The sequence below is a fragment of the Mauremys reevesii genome, linkage group 19, assembly GCF_016161935.1.
Source record: "Mauremys reevesii isolate NIE-2019 linkage group 19, ASM1616193v1, whole genome shotgun sequence".
NCBI classification, from domain to species: domain Eukaryota; kingdom Metazoa; phylum Chordata; order Testudines; family Geoemydidae; genus Mauremys; species Mauremys reevesii.
In genome coordinates this window covers 9,666,635-9,680,185 of record NC_052641.1, presented here as the reverse complement: position 1 = coordinate 9,680,185, position 13,551 = coordinate 9,666,635, and the positions used below count along the sequence as shown (strand labels likewise).

The 13,551-nt window shown below is 42.9% G+C and overlaps 1 long non-coding RNA gene across 2 annotated transcripts in view; it reads left to right on the top strand.

Moving 5' to 3' along the window:
* LOC120386756 overlaps positions 1-12,759 on the top strand; it is a 42,911-nt gene extending 30,152 nt beyond the window's left edge. The window contains exons 5-6 of one of the 2 annotated variants that reach the window (XR_005589904.1): positions 11,179-11,361; positions 11,952-12,759. This is a non-coding gene — a long non-coding RNA (uncharacterized LOC120386756). Of the gene's footprint in view, positions 1-7,864; positions 8,029-11,178; positions 11,362-11,951 lie in introns of those variants that run through there. The other variant, XR_005589905.1, reaches the window with a different exon arrangement.
* Positions 12,760-13,551: the final 792 nt, after the last annotated feature.

Genomic DNA, 13,551 nt, shown 5'->3' with positions numbered 1-13,551 from the left:
TATACAGGGGTTACAGTTGGGTTCAATGGCTCTCAGCATCCCCACTATACAAATTGTTCCAGCGCCGCTCGGGGGAAGGGGGAAAGGATGTTGGGAAATCTCTTTTTAAAATAAAATTTAAAATGTTTTGAATTTGTAGATCAACTATAAAAACAAATGGTCTTCAGATGTGGCTTTTAAAATAACAATATCAGTTTTAAAAAAAAGTCTTTTAATTGTTTCCCTTAAGATTCCAGTGAGCATTCATTCTGGCAGCTTCCCTTCATTATTTCCTGTAACCTCCGAGCTGAACTGTCAGCTCGAATGTTATTTATAATCCGTCATTTTAGTCTTTCCCTAGCCATTGTTAAAGGAGCAGTTGACTTTCCATTCCATCGAATAAAAACAACAAAAACCCCGATGCATGGCTCCAGGAATATAACTGAATTACAGCCACGCACTGCTTCCATTTAGTTCTTTTTATGGTTTAGATAAAACAATTCAGTGTTTATTTGTACGCAGTCCTAGATGGGTGATGTCTTAGCACAGTAATAGTGGAGCCCCTGGGACTATAACCTAATCAATGGATTTTATCCAGTCTCATATTTCAGAGGGTATTTTAAAAAGAGCTTGGGGCTGATTCGCCAGTGCCCTATATGTAGTGATTTTACAGCAGTACAGGTGGGGGCAAAGCAGGATGGGTAGGGTTTTACACCCGCTTTGTACTGGTGTGACTGACTACACAAGGTGCAGAGCAATGGTTAATTGCATCTATTAAAGTTAATTCAGGGTAAACCTTTCTAAAGAGCTGAAATAAATTGGGATTAGAGCCGTAACAAGTGTTGCAACACTCACCGTTGCACTGCCTAACTTTTAGCAGCTGTGCCATCCGCTGGAATCCTCAGCCCTGTGTTCGGTGCCCAGACTCCCTATGCAATGGAGAGAGTTAGGCACCAAAGTATGGGATTCTCAGAAGCCAGCAAGCTAGCCAATAGGGAATGCTGAATGGGGGTTAGAGCTTAGGCCCTGCTCTTCAAAGGTAAGTGCCTGTCTCAAATGGGGATTCACAGTTGTGAACCTTCTCTTAGGGTACGTCCATACTACCCGCCCGGGTCGGCGGGTAGCGATCGACTTCTCGGAGTTCGATATATCGAACTCCGAACGCGCTCCCGTCGACTCCGGAACTCCATCACCGCGAACGGCGGTGGTGGAGTCGACGGGGGAGCCATGGACTTCGATCCCGCGCCGTCAGGACGGGTAAGTACTTCGAACTAAGGTACTTCGAGTTCAGCTACGCTATTCGTGTAGCTGAACTTGCGTACCTTATTTCGAACCCCCACCCCCAGTGTAGACCAGGCCTTAGAATTAGTTGCCTATGCCTGCTTGCTCCTTTTTCAAGAACAAAAGAGAAGAGTTGTATCCCACTCTCCCCTCCTATAACCCTATAGCCTGAGGGCTAGAGCACTCAGCTGGGATGTGTGAGACCCCAAGTTCTTCATGCTCCAATGAATATTTAAGTGCACTATACAAAGTGGAACAGCTTCAACAGGAGAGGGTCACTATAGAATACCCTGTAGGCCAGTGGTTAGGGCACACACTTGGGAGGATGGAGAACTGGGTTCCAGTCCTTTGACCAAATACAGCAGAGGTGGGATAGGAACCTGAGTTTTCACATCCCAGTTGAATCCTCTAACCACTGGCCTATAGGGTAATGGATGGTACTTCTTCTTGGCTGTCCTTGGTGTGGATTTGGCATGCTTGGTCCTGAAGGGGAGAGGTTGGGGAATACCAGCTCTGTGAACCCTGCTAGGTCTTAGATGTAAATGAGGTGCCGTCAGGACTTAGATGTCTGTGCACATGCACACTGGGATAAATTTACAAACCTAGGTGACGTTACTACTGGAAACTTAGGCACCTAGAAAATGTAAGTACATCCAGGGTTAGATCGCAGCTGAGCAGGAATGTTGAGGATCTCAGTGGTGCCTAAAGTGGCAGTTAGGTTCCTAAGTCCCTTTGTGGATCTAGCCCTTAGGAGCCTGAGTTGCATTTTCAAAAGTGACTTAGAACACAAGCTCATTTTACCAAACAGGCAGATTCAGGTCAGTGGTAACATAGGCTGGATTTGATCTAGTAACCTAGCGGTGAAAAGCTCCATCGCTCACAACCTTAATTATCCAGCACCACTGCTGTTGCTGAGTTTGGGAAGTGGAGTGGGTAAACCTTTCAGAATGGAGCTCTCTCCAGCGCATCAGACCGAAAACCAGCCTGGTGTGACGTGTTCACCAGAGAAGGGGTTCTCAATTCTTTTCTTTGCTGGATCTCAACCCCCCTTGCCCTTCTTCAAGATGGTGTGGTGCCTCTCTTCTCTGTTGTAGCTCCTCACATCAAGCCCTGCTGTTTTTGTCACCTCCCCTCCTCTTTCCTGTCCATTTTATTCTTCATGTCCTTTGCAGTCTTTGTTCTCTAGGTTTTTTTTCCTTCCTCACTCTCTCCCCTTCTGCTAATGACTCCTCTCCCCATTCCCCCAGTAAGCAGAGGGCTCAGTTCTGCTCTGGGATGCTTGGGCTTCCTTTGGGAGCTCCATGCAGCTGGGCAGCATGTGCCCTCAAGGCTGGATTGAGTGGCACAGGATTAGAGACGTTTGGGCACAGAGACAGCTGCCACGCCCTGTATACATGACACGCTACTGCAGCTAGTTGCATGAGATCTTGATCTCGTATGGTGTTGAACATGCTCAACCCCCACTGAAGTCAGCAGGGGTTGAGGGTATTAAGCTGTCCTGCAACAGCTCAAGAGCATGAGTACTGACCTCAGGGTGACCTGTTCAGAAGCAGGGCACAAGCCCAAAATGGGTTGAGAGATCTATGCTTCAGTTTTACCAATCAAGTGTGATGTCTTCAATTGCTATAACAGCCTTAACATGAGATGAGAGAGAACTCCCTTGGTTATTCTGATCTTTCCTGCCAACCAAGTAAGCTGACGTGTGTTCGATGGTCCCTTACGCCAAAGATCACAGAAATATTCAGGTTACAGAGAGTCCCAAAGGACCAGTCACTTATCCCAGGTCAGTTGCACCTTAGATCTCACACCGAAGACAACGCTTGTAGCCAATCCTATAATAAACTATCTGAAGATTTATTAAGTAGGTAAAGGAAATAAGAGAATTATTGACAAGGTTAAAGCAGGTAAGCATATATGCACACAAATGAGTTTCAATCTTAAATTTCAAAGAATAATAGATGCTTCTATAATAAGCAAAGTTTGTATGTCCCTTTAGGGCTAACTCAGGCCAAGCACTGCGAATCTTTTGTTTATGCCTCATAGGTAAGTATGCCTAGTGGTCTGTGATGGGATGTTAGCTGGGGTGGGATCTGAGTTACTACAGAGAATTCTTTCCTGGGTGCTGGCTGGTGAGTCTTGCCCACATGCTCAGGGTTTTACTGATCACCATATTTGGGGTCAGGAAGGAATTTTCCTTCAGGGCAGATTGACAGAGGCCCTGGAGGTTTTTCGCCTTCCCCTGCAGCATGGGGCATGGGTCACTTGCTGGAGGATTCTCTGCAGCTTGAGGTCTTCAAACCACAATTTGAGGACTTCAATAACTCAGACATAGGTTAGGGGTTTGTTACAGGAATGGGTGGGTGAGATTCTGTGGCCTGCAGTGTGCAGGAGGTCAGACTAGATGATCATAATGGTACCTTCTGACCTTAAAGTCTATGAGTCTATAATCCTTGCCCCACAGAATTCAAGCAGCATCAGAAATAAAGTCAAGGAGAAACTGTTATTCCTTTCCCTCCTGAGTTCAAGCTGATGGGGATGACTTCATGTATACGTCTCCTCTTCTGGGGGTGGGGGATGAATGCATTAAACCAAGTCTTTGTTATCTGATGTTTCACAAGGGCTCGTTCACAAGGTCTTCTTGGGGGGCAGGAAATAAAAACCTTCTGTAGGAAGCCAGCATTATACATTCATTAATTCTTCTTTCCTGTTTCATGACTTACACAATTACAGAAGATTACAGTAAAAACATTTAATATCACCTTATACCAGGTTGTAAGTACAGATAAATACGTGCAACATCCTACAAGCATTTCATAAAGTCTAAACACCTTTTTATAAACTTAACATCTATTTTAACAATGCTACCACACGTGAGCCAGACTAATTCAGCTATGTGTTTCTCGGTACTCATTTAAGGCCTAAGGGCCTTGGCATGAGCTGGCACCTGCTCTGCCCGTGTCACAGAGGGTGCTTAGCATCTTTCAGCATCAAGCCATTAGACATTCAGCTCAGGATAATTTGAGCAACTTCCAAGGAACAACTTGCATCTACAAGAGCATGTGAGGTTGAGGTTGATCCCCTGGGTCATGTATTTTCCTCCACTCCGTTATTCCCCTCCATTGTCCTGCAGACCCCTTGGACTAATCTGGAAAACCCCCGATTGCGCTGCACTGAGATAAAAGGAGGTTAACATAATATGGAACTGGCAAACACACAATTGGCAATGTCCAAAGAATGAGTCATTTGTGCTATAGAAACCATTTCCTTTAAAATATTAAGGAAAATATACAATATAAAAATAAGGAACCATTCCTTGAACTTTCCATAAATAGCCTCTCTCCCTCAGCCGCCAATTGACTTACTTTCCCCGCTTTCCCCATTTGCCTTCTAAGTTCCCAGCTCCTGGTTCTTGTAATCTGTCAATGAACTGGAAAGGGAACACAGTGAGTCATCATCAGCCCAGACAAACAGTAGCCCCTGGAGATCGCCCTTGCTCTCCAGAAAGGATATTTTACTCCTAAACTTTGGAAATCTAAATGCAATTAGAACAGGAAAGGATTTTTTAAAAAGCAGTTTCATACATGATGTCAGGATTTCCACTACTTCACATGGAAACCATACTCTCTTATTTTAAACAAGAAATACTGATGCTTGTGTGTATATGAGGAGGAGGCGGGAGAGACTTTCTGGCCTCCTTTACAATGTTTTGAAAATATCAAGATCCTGAATCAGCTGATAAGCTCGTGGAAAGCATCTGGGCCTTGTCCGGAGTGAAATGTTGCATTCGGGCTGTGTGTGGAAAGCTGCCTGTTCTTCTAAGAAATCATGAGATGGCTCAAACTTGCGTCTTAGCAAATCCATAGAACATCTGCCGTTTCAATGTTTTTGCCCCCTCAACAGGACTGTGACCTCGGAGGAGGAGGATGTTGTGATGTCAATCAAGCGTTAAGAAGAAGAATATGGTCTAGGTATAAAATTATCAGCTGCCACATAGAGAATCCCAGACTTAGTACCAAACTCCCTTGTCAGCACATGGGGGAACATCCTCCTACCTTTTTCTGTAGCTAGAGAATTAAGATCTAGTCCCATCATTGTTCTTTTTTCCTGGGTTCAGAAAGGGAAGGAGATTATCCTTCCTCCTAATGGAGGTAAGGAATCAAGGTTCAAGTCTTGGCATGGTCCTTTGCCCTTTGTTCAGGGAGGTGTAGGCGCATCATTCCTGTTTCTAGAGGCAGGGAATTGAGCTGAGTGCTGAGCTCACTCCCTCATCCCCCGCTTCCGGTCAACAGAGACTATAAATTATTAACTTTATATAACACTTTTCATTTGCAGGTTGGCTTACAACAATTCTTCCTAATTTTGGTGGTGGCTCCACTTCTTACAGTATTAACTATTCACTTGGTAATTCTCTCTTTTTCTGTTCATTAGTGTGCCTGAAATTACATCTGCTGGTCCATGCTCCCAGAGCAGTGGCCATGTTGCTCTGCACTCCTCAGTTAGTAGAACCTTTACCTGCCCTGTAAATGGTGATCCATGGAGACGCGTGAAAGCACAAGACAAATAGGGCATTGATTGGGACAAAATTGCAGGAGAACACTTCTTTTCATTGAATCTCAGTTATTGATACTGCTGCCAGAAGGCATCCCTGTGAATGCTCTGCTACAGGAAAAGAGTTGGGGCACAGAGAAAATGCTTTTCCATCACCGAGAACTGGACTCCAATGTTAGCTGTGGCTCTCCATCTTCTGGCTGGTTCAGTTTTCATTGGTTGTGATGGCAAAGTAACCACAGTGATGGCACTGCACTAAGAACTGTAACTCATTTGATTAAGTTCTAGGAGCTGCCTGCCCTATATTTAGAAAATCAAACCCAGCTCTACTTAGAGGCTGAAGATGATTGCTATGTGTTAGACATGATCATCATCATCATCCGTCATTGTGAAGGAACAGCCATTACTTGCACCACGAATGAGTATCACTAAAGGTAGGTGCCATTTTATAGGACCAGAGCACCTGTTGACATCACAGCAGAGGAATTGGATGGTGCAGTGGGGAGGTTCCTGGGAGCTCTCTGGGGTCCAGCAGAATAAGATGTAAGAATGAAGAAGAGAAGGATGAGGAATGGAGGAAGGAAAAGAAGTCCTGGTTGTGCTGGGAGAAGGATGCTATTGGAGGAAGGGCAAAAGAAGATAAACACTGAAATAGTGAAAGGCTCATGAATGGCAAATCTCTGAGCCTTTGGGGATTTTCCCCTCCTAGGAATGTGAATGGGCTCCATTGTTCCTATTGGCATGTGTGTGACAGGCTTGGGCTCTTTGGGGTGTCATCTGATGTGCTGGAGAGCCACTGAGTCCACCTATTCTGCCAGCCTGAGTCCCCTTTACCTGGCCTTGCTGGGCTAGGTCACGTTCACAAGCCTCTTCCAGTCAAGCACACAGGCAGGGCCATAGCCAGCTGCACAGAGAGACAGAGATCCGCTCTGGAAAAATTTATCCTTAGGGGCTTACCCCAACATCCCGGTGTCCAGTCCCTTTAAGTGGTACAAACCCAAAGGTTTTATAAAATGTGCCCCCTCCCTCAATGTGGAGGGAGATGTGCACAACTTCTCCCCCCCACACATTAGAAATTACAGAAACTGGGTTTAATAATAAGCAAAACAGATGTTATTAACTACGAAAGGAGAATTTTAAGTGACTATAAGAGATAATAGACAGAACAAAGCAGATTATCGAGCAAAGAAAACAAAGTACACAAGCTAAGCTCAATATACTTAAACAGGTTACAAAATATAATTTCTTACCCTAAATATTATTTTAGGCAGGTTGAAAAGTTTCTGTGGTTCAGAGTTCCAGTTATATTTCTTTTCAGACTGGACCCCGTCTCAGTTTGGACTCCCCATTCCCCTCGCTTTCCCTTCAGGTGGCTTTAGCAGTCTTTCTTCTTGGGCAGATAGGCCATGGAGAGAAGGAGTCCCATTTGCCTTCCTCGCCACCCTTAAGTAGGATATACATAAGGTGGGAATCCTTTGTTTCCCAAACTTGACCCCACTTCTTTCAACTTTCCACTGGAAGGGAAGTCCCAGGAACAAAGAGTCCTGTGGCACTTTATAGACTAACAAATGTAATGGAGCATAAGCTTTCGTGGGTGAATACCCACTTCGTGAGACGCACAACGTCCCAGGTGATGTTTAGTATCGGATGACAAGACCACCTGACCTAGAAGTGTCAGAGTTACATCCCTGGATGCCTCCCAGGAGGGAGAGAGATTAGTATCTTCATGGTTTCGTTCCTTTCTGATGGCTCATCAAATTTGATTACCTGTCCTCTGGTGGGTGTCTTCCCAATACACACCCACTTGTAATTGTTACATAGTCCAGATTTCTAACTTTAGATACAGAAATGATGCATACAAATTGGATAATCACATTCAGTAAATCATAACTTTTCCAATGATACCTTACAAGACCCATTTTGCATAAAGTATATCTCAGTTGTCATATTCATATCATAAGTGTATTTTCATAAATAATATGGAGTGAAACATCACAGTGTGTTTCAACTCTTTGTATTCATTCATATTTATTCTTCTCCACCCCTTCCTGCACAGGGCTTTCTAATGCTTCAAGGAGCTGTTGACTGAGACAAAATTGCCCGAGATCTGGTCTTTACATTGTATTTCAGTTCTTGAATGGTGGAGATAAGGGAGAAGGACCAGATTTCATGTTATTCTGCTACAAAAATGGCTCAATCGGGGGGGAGCCCATGAAAATCATGCCCAAATACAAACTAAATAAAATTTTAAAAGGGTTTGTTTAGACTTCTGCAGAGCTTGAATGCTTAGCCCTTTCCATTGTTTGAATTCTTTATTTCCCTGTGTTCATCAATTCGTGCTACATTTCCAATTCCTAAGGTGAGTATCTAGATTTCTTGCTCATCAGGAAGCTTTAAAAAAATCATATCTGTTTTCTTGAGGCTGATAATCCTGCATATCCAGGATTCTAGAGGTCCATCACTATCTTACTGATAGCATTCTAGGTTGTTGAGATCCATAAGCCAAGTATTTTGACTCTGTGATCCGTTAGAAATTTTAAGTCTGCAAACAGATCTGTGGGAAGCAGTTCACACCGTTTATAGACAAACATATGTTGAGAAGAAAACATCTTGCTTTGCACTTAATGCCAGCCTGGGGCCGTTTAGAAATGTGTAATTATTCCAGATAAATAACACTGGAAGCCATCTCCTTGGAGGGTTTGTACTAGTTGAATTCGAAAGCAAGAACAAAGTTAAAAAGCATGAAGAAGCCTGAGAGAAGAATCTGTTTCCAATTACCAAATTCATTCCCCTGCAGGGTTTGAATAAGAGAATGGCAACACCTAATGAAACTTAGGAAATCAGAACTGGCAGAGTTTAAACAAAACTCAAATCACATGTGGCTTTTTCTTTAATAGTGACAATTGTGCAATTGCTGTTCAGGGCAGGACAGAGGAAGAAGAAGGAGCTGCCTGCAAAGGAACAAGTTAAGAGACATTAATTTTCAGGGCTATAAACATCCTCATTATCATTAGGAGCATGAAGATTAAAAAGGAAACAACATGGCTCTTAGTATACTTCTCAATATACTTCTCAAAATTAACCAAAGTGATTCAATTTTGTTACGGGCAACATGTTTGCCAAATCTCCTTTTTATAAACTGTGTTTTGTTTTTAAAGCTAGGCAGGAGCCAAAAAACATATTAATCTGGTAAATTTTATTATTATTTTCAGATTGATGGGATTAGTGATACAATGAGGTCTTTGTGAGGCTCGGCAGTTTTGGCTTGCAAGGTTTCATTACTTTAGATTTCCATGGGCTTGCTTTTATGACATGTATTTCTGTACCCAACAAGCAAAACGTGGACCGTCAATCTGGGCGGTCTTTGCTGGGTTTTTTTTCTCCACATTAATGAGAAAAAGATCAATAACACAGAGCAAAAGTGGCTTCCATGTAAACAGAGGGGCAAATCAGTCCTATATATAATTCGACTGGCTTCAGTGGAGTCAGTGGATTTGGCCAAAAGAGCGTGCTCAGAAATGTTAAGGTGCAGTGGACAGAAAGGAAAAGACATCTTGGTTTCACATCATGCTTCTCACATCCATGTTTCACTGAGATTTGAGATTCTAGCAAGTCCAAATTTCTAAGCCAAACTGGCATGAAACTGATTTTTTTTTGGTCTGATTTTGAGCCAAAAATCTACTTTAAATACTTATATGGTTTCTATTACTGTAGTATCTGAGCACCTCATCATTTTTAATATATTTAGCCTCACAGCACCCCTGTGAGATAGGGAAGAGCTATTGTAATGATTTTGCAGTTAGGGAACCAAGGCACAGAGAGACTAAGGCCCAGATCTTCCAAGGTATTTAGGCACTTAATTCCCATGAGAGTTAGGCACCTAGTGCAGACCCTCAAAGATGCTTAAGTAACTTGCCCAAGGTCACACACAATCTCTGTCAGAGCAGGGAATTAAACCAGGGTCTTCTAAGTCCCAGGCAAGTGCCCTAATGTCTGGACTACCCTTCATTTCTAAATTCACCACCAAAGCTGCAGTGAAAACCACAAAACCACCTAGGTTCATCCCTAATCCAAGTTTGCCCAAATGTTTGTGAGACCTGCAGGGCAGCATTTTGGGTTGGTACTGAAAGGTGGGCCCAGTCTTTTCTCAGTGAGACTCAGGTAACATCAAAAACAGATTTCACAGCTCTATTTAATATCCTTCACAATGGATTTTATTTCATCATTTGAGAGGTGGATCAGATTTGATCCCAGACTAACAGCAATTTCAGAACATTTGTTTAGTGCAGATGAGAATGCAGAAGTTTGTACGCTAAGCCAAATCTGTTTGATCAGGAAATGACACTGGAAATGTCATATAGCCAGGCTTCCTTGAAAGATTTTCAGTACTGCCTGGTTTTCATGTGATCAGAATTATTACAAGAAAGATGTCTTTTTGTGCTATTTTTATATTTCTATCTCCTGTTTGGCCACAATCAGAGATGCTTGATAAGTTTATACATTTTAATTTAATCATTTTTTTTAAATAAAGGTTAATAGTTAGGCTTGGGTTGGGATGAAGTTTCAAGACCAGACCTGGTTGAATATTCCACTGAGGCTAATTTTTGTAGCCAATTTTGATGTTTTTTTTCCCATTGAATAATAACTGATGCACACTCTCCATTATTTAAGCAGCTCTATTCTGGACAATTTTTGTTTTTGCTGACCTTGGTCACCCACACCTTGCTGAGATCCTGTTTACAAAGCTTTAGTCTGAAATAAGGGCTTGCCTACACAGAGAATTTTTACAGAATAGCTATTGGAGTAGCAAGTGGATTGGCGGGTAGTGATCGATCTATTGGGGATTGATTTATCGTGCCTAGTGTAGACACGATAAATCGATCCCTGATCGCTCTGCCATTGACTCCAGAACTCCACCATGGCAAGAGGCGGAAGCGAAGTTGACAGGGGAGCAGCAGCCATCGATCCTATACTGTGAGGATGCAAAGTACCTTAGATCAATCCCCCCCACAGTGTAGACCAGATCTAAGAGTATCTACACATGGATTTATTCATGAATAGCTATTGCACTTTAAAATCACCCCTTACCTTAACCTATGAATCTGAATTAACTTTCAGATGTAGACAAGAGCTAAAATATTTTGTTGAACAGTCCAAAAATTAGGCCGGATGTGTTGCTCTACTCAGCAACCTAGAGGAGAGCAAAGTAAAATGGGAAACAAGGAACCAGTAATGATGAAGGGTTCACCCCTGCCCTAAGGGAGACCACAGACATCTCTCCACTCCACGGTGTCAGGGCTCCACTGGAGTAAGAGGTGATGATGGAACCAAGGAGTAACCACTCTTCATGACATGTCCCCTAACAAACAGAGGCATTTGCCAATGGATGGAAACAGAATGGAAGTTCCTCAGAGCTGTAAGAACTTCTTCTCCCTGCTTTCTACAACATTGAAGGATGAAGTCATTACTAAGGAACCTGATGAGCCAAAGGTTTTGGATTACTGGAGTGAGTCATGCAGCCAGGTTGGAAGAGGAAGGGAGTTCATGAGCAAGGTAATCCATCCAGCCCCTGGTCATATGTGTTGGTTTGTGTCATTGCTGGCTGGAATTGTTGTCTACATTAGTATGACTAGAAACTGTAATATTCTTGAGAGAAGGTTTCCTTCAAGATTCCTTGCCAAATTTTGTAGCCATCAGAAAAAAGACCTTTCCCTTGGATCTCCAAATGCTTAACACACTATAAATAAGCCTTACAACACCCCAATGATGTAGGTAAGTTTTACTATACCAATTCTGGAGAATCACAGGGGTTACATGACCAGCCCAAGGTCATACAGCAAGCCAGTGGCAGAATAGAACTGTGATATTCTGACTTTCCATGCTTTTGCTCTGACCTCCAGACTTAGCAGAAGCAAGTGCCTGATTCAAAGTCCACTGTGGTCAACAGAAATCTTTCCATTGACTCAGTGTCAGTCCCTGAATGCCTGGTTGTGATGAAGAGTTGGTGCTGCTTAAGCTGAGTCCAGAAGTCGAATGGCAGCAGGAACTGCTGCCAGTGCTGGAAATAACTCTAGAAAAGTTGTGCTTCCATCCATGCCCACTGAAATGCTGCTGCATTATTCATACCTGCATTCTCTTCCCAGATGAGCATCCGCCTCTTCAAGCTTGGCAGGCTGGAAGATGGGAAAGCCAATGTTAATATTTGCACAGTACAGCCCAGTGCAGAAACAGAAGAGGAAGAACACAACATATAATTTGCTCTCTATTCTTACAGCTGAGATCAGCAATGAGTGGACCACATTCAGGCAACAGCTGAGATGCATCCAAACGTGATTTGTAGCCTGCGGATATAATGGATATTTTGAATACCAGCCTACACAATTCTGGGGCATGGGAATGTCCTACTGATGCTAGTGATAGGTGTCAAAATAAGAATATAGATAAATATAACATGGGAATGATGGTAACAAGATAATACTGAGCTGAGGGATGAATTGTCTGACACCCATAATAACTATCAACAGATTAGGGTTACCAAGTTTGGTTGGATGTATTCCTGGAGGTTTCATCACATTAAATCATCTTTAATTCCTGGAGACTACAGGACAGTCCTAGAGAGTTGACAACCCTACAACAGATGGTTAAATGCACCCCAAGGCCTGTGATGCACCAATTTAACAAAGACAATGCTAATAAAACAGAATGCTCAAGTGTCTGGTTCCAAAGACATTATATTTCTGTATTCTGATTAAATGGGCTGCATGATTCTGGTTAAATCAACGTGTGTCTTTATTTACCCTTTGACAAAGTCATTGCGATGCATGATCTGCAAGGAGGCAACATCTCTTTGGGATTTGACATGACCATGATGAAAGCCATTGCTGGGCACCTTTCACGTGGCATCCTTCAAATGCCATATACAGCTGAAGACTTCATAGATTTGAAGATACAAATGACCCAACAAGGACTATATTTTGCCTTCAGTTTTCTTTTCAGTGCTGCTTTTGCTCCCTCTCCCTCTCTGAAAATGGGAAGATATTTGTAGAGCACATGAGAAACAAAGAGCCTGTTTTCTTCTTCTTCTACAGAGGAGGATGGAAAACTAACAGTGTGGTCTCTCTGATATGTTGGATCATTTACATTTACTCCCAGCATCTCCTTATTAATAATAACCAACTGGGAAAACTAAATCATTGTGCTTGTGTCTTGAAATGTGGCACAGTATCTTCTCCAACATGGGAGAGATTGCTCTGGAAAGATGCCCAAGGAGGTGCAGATGCCCTTCCAAAGAGTTAATCAGAGAGACAGGGCTCACAGGGATTTCTGGGGATCATAAAGAAGAGTTGAACTCAAGAATGATGGGGGCTGCTTTACCGGGGCTTAGGGAAACAGTCTTTCCCATCATGATTTGGATGAGATCAAAGGAGCTCTAGAAGTGAATCCATGGCACTGAAAACCTTGAATTTCCCAAGTACGCTGAAGAGTTGGCTGAGAGAGTCACAAAATTCTGGCTTTGGTGCCAAAAATAAAAAGAATATTCCAGTTAATGCTATATGCAGCTTGGAAAAATCTACTTGTTTTTTTCCAAAGGAATGTGTTCCCTTTAGCATTGTTTCCACTTGGAGTAACCTTTACAGAGCAGCACAATCTGTTTCTGTGGAAGGGTGCGGCTTGGTCCAGAGGACTCCAAAAGATGCACCCAGAAAAGGCTACAAACGTGCTGGAAGGGTTTGTTCTGGCAGG